A 14,723-nucleotide genomic window follows, 5' to 3' on the forward strand; every position below is an offset into this window, starting at 1 on the left:
TTTGATTGTTGGTTTGCAGGTTTTCTTTGTTTGTTTTTATTTGCCCACTTTATTTCCCTTGATACTGTCTTCTTTATATGCAAACTTTCAACAAAAGGAGTCTTTGTGAATTGCAGTATTTTCTTTAACACAGCCCCATTCCCATGGATGTCTTTATTATTTAGCGAAATTGTTATTATCCCCTAAATTTTTGTCCAGAGGGTAAATTGCTCCTTAGGTTCTTTTAATGTTCTAATCACCATGAAATGTAATGAACCTGCCTCTGGTCTTATCTTTTGTTCAAAGTAGCTAGGTACCATTAAACTAGATCTTGATTTTGTGATCAAATGGCAAAAGCACTTTCTTAGTAAAAGGAATATATTGTCTGCCATGTGGGTGTCATTTAAAAATAACAAAATACATTTTTTTTGCACCGTGACTTCCATCGTGCTTATGATATCCTTATTAGAAATGATAATTCCTTTTGCTTTGAAATGATTTTTCCTTGACTTTTTTACACTTGCACAAAATTTATATTTCCATATGGCTTTTATAAAAATACCTTTCTGATGCTCACATTGTCACTAATAATGTGAATGATAATCAAGATATACAACATATGTAACTATATACATGAAGGGATTATCTACATGATTTTATGTCACCTTCACAACAACCTATAAAGTATGCATAACATAGATTTTGCAAAATCTGCATTTTTATAAAACTGGCATTGTTTGTTCACTGTCTTTATAAAAATCCCCACTATAACGTAAGCACGGTGAAGTCAAGGATTTTGTCTGTTTCCCTGTTATTCTTCAGTGCTTGCCTGATGCCAGATCCAAAGGTGATATTTAACCTGACTTTCTAAATACATGACAGTCAGAGATTAAATGGCTTGCCTGCAGTAACACAACTACTGTAAAGGAGTCCTGCTCCAAAGACTGTTCCTAGTGAGCTTTATACGTAGTTTCAAGAGGGACATTCATAGTCCTGCTGGATTTATCTAATAATGGTGGAGCTAAAGATCTAATACATTTTATATTATCTAATTTGGCAGAATGTTTTATTCTAGATAAATAGCATCAGATTCTTATTAAACACAAATGACTTGCTGTAGGGCTTTTCTTCTTCATGTTCCAATTTAGTCCTAACGGAAGTAACTGAGTGATGAATGTCAACTTCCCCTTTCTCAGATAACCCATATAAAGTTATGTTTTTCATAGGCTATGTAATTAAAGTCTTCCTATCCTACCATAAATGAGTTTAGACATAGTTAATTCTCCTTTCTGGGGAAATTATTGATCTTTCCGTCATTTTTTGAATGACAAACATTGGGTGATTTCACATTTCCTGCTGCAGTGAGTTTCAGCTCCTCCTCTGAGCATTCAAGATGCTTGCTTTTCTTACACTCTCTTCTAAACATTGAAACCCAGTTATATCTTCAGTCCTGACTTCTAGAAAATTCTACTGATATTGAGGAAAAAGAAAAAAGGAATTAGGCAGATATATTCTAAACATTGAAACCCAGTTATATCTTCAGTCCTGACTTCTAGAAAATTCTACCGATATTGAGGAAAAAGAAAAAAGGAATTAGGCAGATAGCTAGCACAAGTCCTTGGTAGAATTCCTTTTTTTCTAACAAAGGAACAGCTTAAAAGATCAGGCCGCAAGCATAGAAAAGGAGGCAAGGTCCACTATACAGATGCTTTCTGTGTAAGTTTACTAGGAAGGGTCACAGATACCTGTGTTAGGCTTCAGTGAGCGCATTCCTTTCCTTTTCTGGACATACTCAGATAAGGGTGCTTGCACAGGGGAGGGGGAAGGGAGGTTTGCATGAAACGTGCCTAAGAGGAGTAACACAAAACCCAGCACGTTCACAATGGAGAATCCCACCCTTACACATATGCAGTAAGGGAAATGAAACAATATGGAGTAACTTAGGTTGAGCCCACATGTATACTAAAAGGATAGGGAGGAGCTGTCAGGAATTCACACCTTATGCAAATGAAATACCTAGTCCTAACCAGTTCTTCAGATCTTCGATAAATATCACACCCTACAAGACTGTTTATAAAATCCCTAGTATTCAACTTTAGAATGACAGCCCTATTTCGGGCCCCCTCTCCATTGCTGAGAGCTTTCTCCTTTTGCGTATTAAACTTTTGCTCCAACCTCACCCTTGTGGCCATATTCCTTAATTATCTTGGTGGTGAGAAAAAGAACTCCAGGTCTTATTTTGAACAACAAAACTGAAACATTGTGGTGCACTGGCAAGGCTGGTGCAATATCGTGTAACCTAGGGAGGCTGGAGGGCTATCTCTTTAGCCTAGGCTGAGATCATCCACTTGTGTACCTTTGTTTGTGCTGTTGTTATTGGTATACCCGAGCGAGTTTAAACAGAAGCACCACACACTGAGTTTGAGAGTCTACCTTTATTTGGCTAGTGTCCGAGAGTCAGCTGAGCTCAAACTCTTGGCTCAGAACAAAGGGCTGTCATCATTTTTATACCAGTTTAGGGTCAGGGGACGATAAGCAGATTATTACAGAAGCAGAAGGAGCAGGTTAGGGGAAAAGGGGGGTCAACAAAAAGTTCTACTTAAAATTGTTTTTTTACTCAGGATGTAGGGTAGCAGTATGGGGTAACAGTTACATAGTTGCAGATACAGGATGTACAGGGCTGGTGGGCCCTGTTTCTCAGAAAATTGGTTACAAAGATGCCAGGTGTCTCAGACGGCAAGCTTTTGGAACAGAATGCCCTACATAGCTCAGGGTGGGCAAAATGGAGTTAGCAGGATTGTTTAAAATGTATTCATTAGAGCCAAGCTCAAGCTAGGGTATTTCATTATCACCTCAAATAACACCAGCTTACATGAAGCTTACATGAAGTAAGTAAGTCTGCTTACATGAAGCTTGCTGTCTCCCAGGGCAGAACAGAGGTAACATTTCCTTTTACAACTTGTGTCTCTCTTATGACTCTCTCCCATGGACTAGGCCAATGGTGTATGCCACATCCCCTGGGGGTGGCAGCCTTTTGTGACAAGGCCTGATTTTGAATCTCTGTGAGTGCCTTAAGCAATGCCTACTTCACAGTGAACAGAATGTTCTGCGCTTAGTAGAAGGGTTCTGTGCTTAGCAGAAGGCTTCATGTCATTTCTCCCTTTGCTCTTTCCATGAGACAACCCTCGATTCTGAACAATCAGGATCTTGAATATCAGTTTAGAAGGATTTAGATTCTTTAGGTTGGACCATCTATATAGACAACAGAATTTCTCTTTGAATATTAACACCCCTTTATTCTTCCCCAGTTAAGGACATTCCTCGAAGGAAGGGTCAGAAGGAGGGAAAAATACAAGTCCCTCAAATATAAATGCTGTGATTATTTTTATAATACGTGGGGTGGCGTTGATACAATCCACTAGCTCCCCGCATATGGTACACACCAATTCTTTATTTTTCCCATTCAGTAATTTGTTCATTCAGAATCTGTCTTGGACAGTCACCAGATAATTCCCTTCTTTCTTTGATTGTTCTCCCTTTTCTTCAGTTTTTAGTTCTTTTGTCCTCTTCTACCTCTTTCAAGATCCCATTATTTCATACTAGACAGGTACTTCCTGCACACAGAAGCCTTATGTGTTTTGGGAAAGCAGTTTAGGTTCTTGATGTGCTTTATGGTGAAAAACTGTTGGCAAACAAACTTTTATTTGAATAATACATGTTTTTTCACAATATAACTTTAATGAAGGATCTAGAATGTGAGAACTGTGAAAAATACATGTGCCATGTGAGCAGGACCTTGTTAGCTCATTATAGAATTCCCTGATCTTAGTAAGTACTCAAGAAATATTTGTTAAATATATGTCTGCCCCTCTGCTTTCTTTTTTTAAACTAAATACTTAGGGGTGAGAATGTCGAGAGATATGAAACAAAACGTCTGGGAGATGGAAAGAAATTATCTTGCTACAAATAAAAATGAGATGAACTGATGTTTTAATGTTTCTTCAGTGTTGCCACCTCTATTAAGGACCTCTCAATTCTTCAAATACAGAATAAGGAATTTAACCTGTCACAGTGTCATTTTGAAAGGGTTTGCATTTTGAGTACAAGGAATTCAAGTCCTGTCTCTGGTTTTGTTTAGGAAAAATTTAATAGCACAATATAAATAGCACCACAGAGAGACTTACCTTGCGGGCAATTTGGACTTTCAATCACTACTCTTGGTTACTGTTTCATTCAAAGAACTTTCAGTCAGCCTTTTTCCCTCTTGCAATGAGGTTCACACATCTTTTATCCTTTGGCATCTTGAAATCATAGTTGAAACACTTTGCTAATGTAAGACATTCCCATTGTTTTTGGCAGTATATGATTTAGGTTTTTTGATACAATTTTAGTTTCCTTGGCTGGCTTTGCTTTAAAGCTGTTTTGCCCAGACTACTCTAATGACAAAGGGTATTTTGTGTATGGTTTCTCATGACAGAAAGGAGAAATTTTAAACTCTTCTTAGCAAATGTGGAGAGAAGCAGGAGTTTGCCTTCATCAGTAGTGGTTAAAATCAACCAATCCATCTACCTTGCCATCTATATCTTCTAAGAGCTTCTGCTAATTATCCTCATTTACCTACTTCATACTCTTGTGGAAGCTATTCCATATTTGAGTTGACTCTTTTTTTTCGAGAAGCAATGTCTGATCACATTCCATTCTTGCCTCTTCTGAAAGATGTCTATCTCATCCTTTGACTTTTGCTGTATTCGGGGGCTGAACTTGAGATATTTTCTGTCTGTATCTTATCTTGCCTACTATGTTCCAAGCCACTTAAATACAGGAAATATTTCTTTTACATTTTTTATATTTCTCAAAAACACTATAGGTATTGAGGCCCCATTAAATATATATATTTTTTTCAGGGCCATATATATATATATATATATATATATATATATGTGTATATATATAAATATATATATTTTTTTTCTGGTAACTCTGCACAAGGGAGGCAGGACTGGGAGTTAGAAAATGCAGCATGAGAAGTTTCATCTTAAATGAAGCTATACATTTAGCATTCTTGGTGATCTAACCCTATCTGTCCAAGGAATATGGCTCAAAGAATAATCGTTATGCAAACTCAGGGCCTCTCTCTGTCCCAAAGCTAGTGTGGGCTGTAAATACTGCTTGACTTCTCTTTCTTTAAAGGGTACAAAGTCTGTGTTGTATATTGTGTGTGTGCATGATGTGTTGTTTTGGAGAATGAGCAACAGCAGGTCCAGGCCAGGAGTGGAGCTTGCAGCTGTCAATAATCCTTAGGTGACTTTTCCAAACAGACAGTGAGTAAGTTCTAAAACTACTCTAACCATACATTTGGAATTAAAGACATGTTCTTATTATAGCCCAGAAGGACTTCCATAGCCCTTATTTTCCACTGCACCAGTATCTTGAACCAGTTTTCCTCCTATACACAACATCTGAGAAATACTGGCTTTCCTTTGGTCTGTGTGGCACATGCTGGGTCTTCCCATGGGCCAGAGCTCTCTTATTGAGGACTGCTGCTAAATCCCTAATCCACATTCCATTTGTGATCTTTCTGGTTAACTCCTTTGTGTCTTTTAGATCTTAGTACAAATGTTATTCCTTCAGGAAGATGTCCTTGCCACCCCAATTGAAATGGTTGAAGTTTGATTCCATAGGTTATTCTTATTTACAGTTTATTCTTTCCTTTACGGTATCACAATTTGTAAAACTGCCATGATTTCTTTTTAAATGTCTCATTAAATGCAAAAAGTGAGGTTTACTGCTATATTGACAATGCTCTGCATGAGGTCTGGCACATAGTAAATCTCAATATTTTATTTTTTGTGTGTGAATGAACTGCCAAGGAAAACTAAGGAAACAGCAGATCTAAACTATGTAGCCAAAGGAAGGGATTGTTATCTCTTGGTATAAAATATAAATGATGCATCTGAAAGAAATTTATGCAGTGTTTCCTCTTCTCTGTAAACATCAATGTGTGTTTTTATAGAGAATGGGTGGTTCAAGAGTATTTTTAAAATGATAAGTGTGTCTCCAGGTTTTTCAGTGATGCTTATTCACTTTGTCTGGTACACTGTTTTTACAAGTGGCAACTCCGTTTTTACTCCCTCTTCACATACGCTATCTTTTAATTTGGTAATTTCCATTTGTCTTCCAGCTTGCAGTCCAAACCTATACCCTCAGGAAGACTTTCTGTGGTTTTATAAATTAAGCTAAACCTTTTACTATATACTGTTAAAGCACTCTGTCCATTGCTTTTCTAAAACTTCTCACATTTCATTCACTCAGTATTCAACAAATGTCCATGTGCAATAAAATCTTGATTCATCAGGTTTGGGAGATTCCAACACTGTACATTCCAAAAAAAGAACTGTCCCTTGACTGGCTTCTGAGAGATCACATTGAAACGTCCCTTGAAATACACTGCCCGTTAAAAGTATCTCTTTGTATACCTGGGACCATGGGCTCTGGCAGGTACTTTATGCTAACACTGTGACTTATGGTGGAGCCTTGGGCAATGCTATCAGTTTGACTTCGAAAGGGACTAAAGATCAAGTAACTAAGGTCAGTTACATGGGGTCCATGCCTATGTGAGTGACTCCAAACAAAAACCTTGGCTAAGAAGGGCCAGGTGTGCTTCTCTGGTAAGCAATACATGCTATGTGTTGTCATATATCATTGCTGGGAGAATTAAGTGTTGTCTATATGACTCCCTGTGGAGAGGAAAACTGGAAACTTGGGCCAGTTCTCTCTTGAACTCTCCTATATGTGCCTTTTTTTCTTTGTTGATATTAATCTGTATCATTTTGCTGCAATAAGCCATAACCATGAGTAGAACACCTTTACTGAACTCTGTGAGTACTTCTAGTAAATCACTGAACCTGAGGGTGATATGGGGACCTTGACAGTACAGGTCTGACATGTGGGATATCTACAAGGGGAAGAATATACAGTGATGAAACAAGTAGACACAAGGTAGCCGTTTTTTCTAAAAGATAGATTTGCTGATGGAGGAGTCAAACTGTAAAAAGACAAATACATAGTTACAAGTAAAAGTAAGCCCTATAAGCAATACAAACAGGTTAAAACCACAGAGTTTAGTAGAAGAATCTGTGTTTCTTGCCAGACTATCAACTCTGTGAGAGAAACTGTGCTTTTGATTTACAATTTATCTTTAAAATGTAACAGATTTCTGGCAGAGAATAGATACTCAATGAATACTTGTTGACTTAAATAAAATCAAATACCTATTTCCTCTCCCACAGCTGTCTTTTTCCTCCCTGAAATTTTCATGGGCAGAGTGAATTGAATTTGGGATGATAAAATGTACAGGACACAGCTAGGTTACATATTAAACTCTGTGTGTGTGTGTGTTTTTTGTGTGTGTGTTTGTGTGTGTGTATGTGTGTGTACGTGCGCGCGTGCACGCGCGCACGTGTGTGTTTCCCCTCATAGACAAAAGGCTCAGCTGACTTTAGAAAATAAAAGACTTCTCTGGTTTGGTGACTGGGGTTTTGAAAATTTTGTTGTTATTTCGGTCTCATCATAAGTAAGTAACTTCATATTAAAAAACATTTAGCTGATATAAAAATAAACAGAATACAAAGAAAGATACAAATGCTTAATAACATGACTATTTGGTAATGTTAAACAGGTAAAGGATTTATGGCACTTGGAAGGTGAACGTAGAGTACCATCAGATTTGCTTTTAAATTCTAATTGCTAAAGTGCACATATATTAATTTCTACATTTTAAAATCATTATTAAAAGTTAATTTTGTTGGCTGAGGGTGGTGGCTCATGCCTGTGAGGTTGAGCACTTTGGGAGGTCAAGGTGGGCGAATCACTAGAGGTCAGGAGTTCAAGACCAGCCTGGCCAACGTGGTGAAAAGCTGCCTTTAAAAATATAAAAATTTGCTCAGCATGGGGGTGCACGCTTCTAGTTCTAGCTACTTGGGAAACTGAGGCAGGAGACTTGCTTGAATCTGGAAGGTGGAGGTTGCAGTGAGCCAAGATCACTCCAGCCTCGGTGACAGTGTGATATTCCATATAAAAAAAAAGTTAATTTTGTGAAATCATCATCTTTGTAACAGGTTGAAATATACACCACTTACCACTTTTTTGTTCCTCTAAGGTGTTTGTACAGCAATGTACTCTAGATACTCCACCTGTGTTTATTGTGCACACTGCAGAGCCCAGGCAAGTTTAAATACTGATCATTTATTAATTTTTTTTTTGAGGAACTAGACTATACTGTGCTCCTTCAAATATCTTTCTATGATATTGGGCCAAGTTAGAAGGTGCCAAATAAATGATGTCCTGTAGAAATTTAAATGTTGTAACAGTAGTAACATATTCTGTTGTTTTACAGTTAAAATATTATGACTGCACATTGTCTTTAATTGTATCAGTTGACCAGAACTAGATCTTCTCTTCTTTTTAGAGGTGCTGCCACTACTTGCAGAGATGTGTGATAGAGGTCTGGTGCTAGCAATGTGTTTTGATGTGTGTGTGTGTGCGTGTGTGTGTGTGTGTGTTTGTGTGTGTGTGTGTGTGTGTGTGTTAGGCCTTAAATAAAAAATGCTTTTTTCCATTCCTGTGTGTCAAAGGAAAATAATGATGGGTTTATGAGAGATCACGCAGATCACTTCTATGAAATGTTTGCCTGTGATCAAGAGTGGTTGTAATGGGGGTGATGAAAATTATTTTAGGAAAAATTTTTCTTTGTTATTTATGCTCTTTAAAAAAGTATATACATATATATATATATGTATGTATGTATATATATTTTTAAAATATATATAAAATATTATAAATTTTTTTTTCTTTTTGTTAATTGCATTTTAGGTTTTGGGGTACATGTGAAGAACATGCAAGATTGTTGCATAGGTACACACATGGCAGTGTGACTTGCTGCCTTCCTCCCCATCACCTAATCTGGCGTTTGTCCCCATGCTATCTCTCCCCAACTCCCCACCCCCTGCTTTCCCTCCCCTATTTCTCCCTGACGGACCCCAGTGTGTGATGCTCCCCTCCCTGTTTCCATGTGTTCTCATTGTTCAACACCCAACTATGAGTGAGAACATGCGGTGTTTGATTTTCTGTTCTTGTTTCAGTTTGCTGAGAATGATGGTTTCCAGGTTCATCCATGTCCCTATAAAGGACACGAACTCATTGTTTTTGATGGCTGCATAATATTCCATGGTGTATATATGCCATATTTTCCCTGTGCAGTCTATTATTGATGGGCATTTGGGTTGATTCCAGGTTTTTGCTATTGTAAACAGTGCTGCAATGAACATTCGTGTGCACGTGTCCTTATAGTAGAACGATTTATAATCCTTTGAATATATACCCAGTAATGGGATTGCTGGGTCAAGTTGAATTTCTATTTCTAGGTCCTTGAGGAATCGCCACACTGTCTTCTGCAATGGCTGAACTAATTTATACTCCCACCAACAGGGTAAAAGTGTTCCTATTTCTCCACATCCTCTCCAGCATCTGTTGTCTCCAGATTTTTTAGTGATCGCCATTCCGACTGGTGTGAGATGGTATCGCAATGTAGTTTTTATTTGCATTTCTCTAATGACCAGTGATGATGAGCATTTTCTCATATGTTTGTTGGCCTCATGTATGTCTTCTTTTGTAAAGTGTCTGCTCATATCCTTTGCGCACTTTTGAATGGGCTTGTTTGTTTTTTTCTTGTAAATCTGTTTTAGTTCTTTGTAGATTCTGGATATCAGCCGTTTGTCAGATGGGTAGAAGGCAAAATTATTTTCCTGTTCTATTGGCTGCCAGTTCACTCTAATGACTGTTTCTTCTGCTGTGCAGAAGCTGTGGAGTTTGATTAGGTCCCATTTGTCTATTTTGGCATTTGTTGCCGATGCTTTTAGTGTTTTAGTCATGAAGTCCTTGCCTACGCCTATTTCCTGAATGGTTTTGCCTAGATTTTCTTCTAGGGTTTTTATGGTGTTAGATCTTATGTTTAAGTCTTTAATCCATCTGGAGTTAATTTTAGTGTAAGGTGTCAGGAAGGGGTCTAGTTTCTGCTTTCTGCACATGGCTAGCCAGTTTTCCCAACACCATTTATAAACAGGGAATCCTTTCCCCATTGCTTGTTTTTGTCAGGTTCGTCAAAGATTGGATGGTTGTAGATATGTTGTATTGCCTTCGAGACCTCTTTTCTGTTCCATTGGTCTATATCTCTGTTTTGGTACCAGTACCTTGCTGTTTTGATTACTGTAGCCTTGTAGTATAGTTTGAAGTCTGGTAGTGTGATGCCTCCCGCTTTGTTCTTTTTGCTTAGAATTGACTTGGCTATGCGGGCTCTCTTTTGTTTCCATATGAAGTTTAAGGTGGTTTTTTCCAGTTCTGCAAAGAAGGTCATTGGTAGCTTGATGGGGATAGCATTGAATCTGTAAATTGCTTTGGGCAGTATGGCCATTTTCACGATATTGATTCTTCCTAACCATGAACATGGAATGTTTCTCCATCTGTTTGCATCCTCTCTTATTTTGTTGAGCAGTGGCTTGTAGTTCTCCTTGAAGAGGTCCTTTACATCCCTTGTTAGTTGTATTCCTAGGTATTTTATTCTCTTTGTGGCAATTGTGAACGGAAGTTTGTTCTTGATTTGGCTGTATTTAAGTCTGTTATTGGTGTATAGGAATGCATGTGATTTTTGCACATCCATTTTGTATTCTGAGACTTTGCTGAACTTGCTTATCAGTTTCAGGAGATTTGGGGCTGAGACGATGGTGTCTTCTAGATATACAATCATGTCGTCTGCAAATAGAGACAATTTGACTTCCTCCTTTCCTATTTGAATGCCCTTTATTTCTTTTTCTTGCCTGATTGCTCTGGCTAGAACTTCTAATACTATATTGAATAGCAGTGGTGAGAGAGTGCATCCTTGTCTTGTGCCACATTTCAAGGGGAATGCTTCCAGTTTTTGCCCATTCAGTATGATATTGGCTGTTGGTTTGTCATAAATAGCTTTTATTATTTTGAGATACGTTCCATCAATACCTAGCTTATTGAGGGTTTTTAGCATAAAGGGCTGTTGAATTTTGTCAAAGACCTTCTCTGCATCAATTGAGATAATCATGTGGTTTTTGTCTTTGGTTCTGTTTATGTGGTGAATTACGTTTATAGACTTGCGTATGTTGAACCAGCCTTGCATCCCGGGCTGAAGCCTAGTTGATCATGGTGGATAAGCTTTTTGATGTGCTGTTGCAATCGGCTTGTCAGTATTTTATTGAAATTTTTGCATCTATGTTCATCGTGGATATTGGCCTGAAGTTTTCTTTTCTTGTTGAGTCTCTGCTGGGTTTTGGAATCAGGATGATGTTGGCCTCCTAAAATGATTTGGGAAGAATTCCCTCTTTTTGTATTGTTTGGAATAGTTTCACAAGGAATGGTACCAGCTCCTCTTTATATGTCTGGTAGAATTTGGCTGTGAACCCGTCTGGACCTGGGCTTTTTTTGGGTGGTAAGCTCTTAATTGCTGCCTCAACTTCAGACCTTGTTATGGGTCTGTTCAGGGTTTTGGCTTCTTCCTGGTTTAGGCTTGGGAGGAGGCAAGTGTCCAGGAATTTATCCATTTCTTCCAGGTTTATTAGTTTATGTGCATAGAGTTGTTTGTAATAATCTCTGATGATGGTTTGAATTTCTGTGGAATCTGTGGTGATATCCCCTTGATCGTTTTTTATTGCATCAATTTGGTTATTCTCTCTTTTTTATTGATCTGGCTAGTGGTCTGTCTATTGTGTTGATCTTTTCAAAAAACCAGCTCCTGGATATATTGATTTTTGAAGGGTTTTTTGTGTCTCTGTCTCCTTCAGTTCTGCTCAGATCTTAGCTATTTCTTGTCTTCTGCTAGACTTTGAGGTTTTTTGATCTTGCTCCTCTAGCTCTTTCAGTTTTGACGATAGGGTGTCAATTTTTGATCTCTCCTTGCTTCTCATGTGGGCACTTATTGCTATATATTTTCCTGTAGAGACTGCTTTAAATGTGTCCCAGATATTCTGGTATGTTGTGTCTTCATTCTCGTTGGTTTCGAAGAACATCTTTATTTCCGTCTTCATTTCATTGTTTATCCAGTCAACATTCAAGAGCAAGTTGTTCAGTTTCCATGAAGCTGTGCGGTTCTGGGTTAGTTTTTGAATTCTGAGTTCTAACTTGATTGCACTGTGGTCTGAGAGACTGTTTGTTACGATTTCCATTCTTTTGCATTTGCTGAGGAGTGATTTACTCCCAATTATGTGGTCAATTTTAGAGTAGGTGTGATGTGGTGCTGAGAAGAATGTATATTCTGTGGATTTGGGGTGGAGAGTTCTTTAAATATCTATTAGGTTTGCTTGGTCCAGGTCTGAGTTCAAGTCCTGGATATCCTTGTTAATTTTCTGTCTCGTTGATCTGTCTAATATTGACAATGGGGTGTTAAAGTTGCCCACTATTGTTGTATGGGAGTCTAAGTCTCTTTGTAAGTCATTAAGAACTTGCCTTATGTATCTGGTTGCTCCTGTATTGGGTGCGTATATATTTAGGATCGTTAGCTCTTCTTGTTGCATTGATCCTTTTACCATCATGTAACGTCCCTCTTTGTCTCTTATGATCTTTGTTGCTTTAAAGTCTAATTTATCAGAGATGAGAATTGCAACTCCTCCTTTTTTTTTTGCTGTCCATTTGCTTGGTAAATCTTCCTCCACCCCTTTATTTTGAGCCTTTGTGTATCCTTGCATGTGAGATGGGTTTCCTGGATACAGCACACCGATGGGTTTTGGCTTTTTATCCAATTTGCCAGTCTGTGTCTTTTGATTGGGGCATTTAGTCCATTTACATTTAGGGTTAATATTGTTATGTGCAAATTTGATACTGCCATTTTGGTGCTAGCTGGCTGTTTTGCCCTTTAGTTGAGCTGGCACTTGTTGTTCCTTTATATGTGTAGAGCCTCTTTCAGGAGTTCTTGTAGAGCTGGCCTGGTGGTGACGAAATCTCTGAGTACTTGCATGTTCCCAAAGGATTTTATTTTTCCTTCACTTATGAAGCTTAGTTTGGCTGGATAGGAGATTCTGGGTTGAAAGTTCTTTTCTTTAAGGATGTTGAATATTGGCCCCCACTCTGTTCTGGCTTGTAGCGTTTCTGCTGTGAGTCTGATGGGCTTCCCTTTGTGGATAACCCGACCTTTCTCTCTGGCTGCCCTTAGTATTTTCTCCTTCATTTCAGCCCTGGTGAATCTGATGATTATGTGCCTTGGGTTGCTCTTCTTGACGAATATCTTTGTGGTCTTCTCTGTATTTCCTGGACTTGAATATTTGCCTGCCTTGCTAGGTTGGGGAAGTTTTCCTGGATAATATCCTGAAGAGTATTTTCCTGCTTGGATTCATTCTCTTTGTTGCATTCAGGCATGCCTATCAAACGTAGATTAGGTCTTTTCACATAGTCCCACATTTCTTGGAAATTTTGTTCATTCCTTTTTACCCTTTTTTCTCCAGTCTTGCCTTCCCGTTTTATTTCATTGAGTTGATCTTCGACCTCTGATATCCTTTCTTGCGCTTGGTCAATTCGGCTGTTGATACTTGTGCATGCTTTGCGAAGTTCTCGTGTTGCGTTTTTCAGTTCCATCAATTCACTTGTATTCCTTTCTATTTTGTCCATTCTCATTAGCATTTCGTCAAATCTTTTTTCAAGGTTATTAGTTTCTTTGCATTTGGTTAGAACATGTTCTTTAAGTTCACAGAAGTTTCTTACTACCCACCTTCTGAAGTCTGATTCTGTCATTTTATCACACTCGTTCTCCCTCCAACCTTGTTCCCTTGCTGGTGAGGAGTTGTGATCCCTTGTAGGAGGAGAGGTGTTCTGGTTTCGGGTGTTTTCATCCTTTTTGCGCTGGTTTCTTCCCATCTTTAAGGATTTATCCACCTGTTGACTTTGTAGTTGCTGGCTTTCAGATTGGGTCTCAAATCTTTCAGATTGACGTTCTGTTTGATGAGGTTAGTTCTTTTTCTTGGTTTTCCTTCTGAGAGTCTGGCCCCTCTGCTATAGGTCTGCTGAGGTTCACTCTGGGCCCTGCTTGCCTGGGGTTCACCTGCGGAAGCTGCTGAACAGTAAGGGTTGTTACCAGTTTTCTTCTTCTGCTATCTTTGTCCCAGAAGGATACCCGCCTAGTGTCAGTCTGATCTCTCCTCTATGAGGTGTGTCTTTGGATATATAGGGATCAGGGAGCTGCTTGAGGAGACGGTCTCTTCTTTATAGGAGCTCAAATGGTGAGCTGTGAGCTCTGTTGTTGTTCATTCAGAGCTGCTGGACAGGTACGTTTAGGTGTGCTGCAGCAGAACTCATAAACTGCTTTTTATTCCCAGGTGCTCTGTCCCAGGGATTTAGGGCTTTATTTATGAGTTTCCGTTATGCTGCTGCCTTCTTTTTTTTTTTTTTTTCTTCAGACTTGCCCTGCCCAGCAAGGAGGCAGCCTAGTCACTGTCTGCCTGTAGAGGCTTTGCTGAGCTGCTGTGGGCTCCGCCCAGCTGCCGAGTGAACTTCCCGGCAGTCCTGTTTATATGGGTGTAGTTAGAACTGCTTTGGCGATGGTGGCCTGCCTCTGTTGAGGCGGAGTCTCTCTGCTGTGGCGGGTTGCCTTGGCAATGGCGGGCTGCCTCAGCAGTGGCGGGTTGCCTTGGCAACGGCGGGCTGCCTCAGCAATGGCGGGTTGCCTTGGCAACGGC

This window comes from Sapajus apella, unplaced genomic scaffold (genome assembly GCF_009761245.1).
Source record: "Sapajus apella isolate SASKATOON/1434 unplaced genomic scaffold, GSC_monkey_1.0 scaffold79, whole genome shotgun sequence".
Lineage (NCBI taxonomy): Eukaryota > Metazoa > Chordata > Mammalia > Primates > Cebidae > Sapajus > Sapajus apella.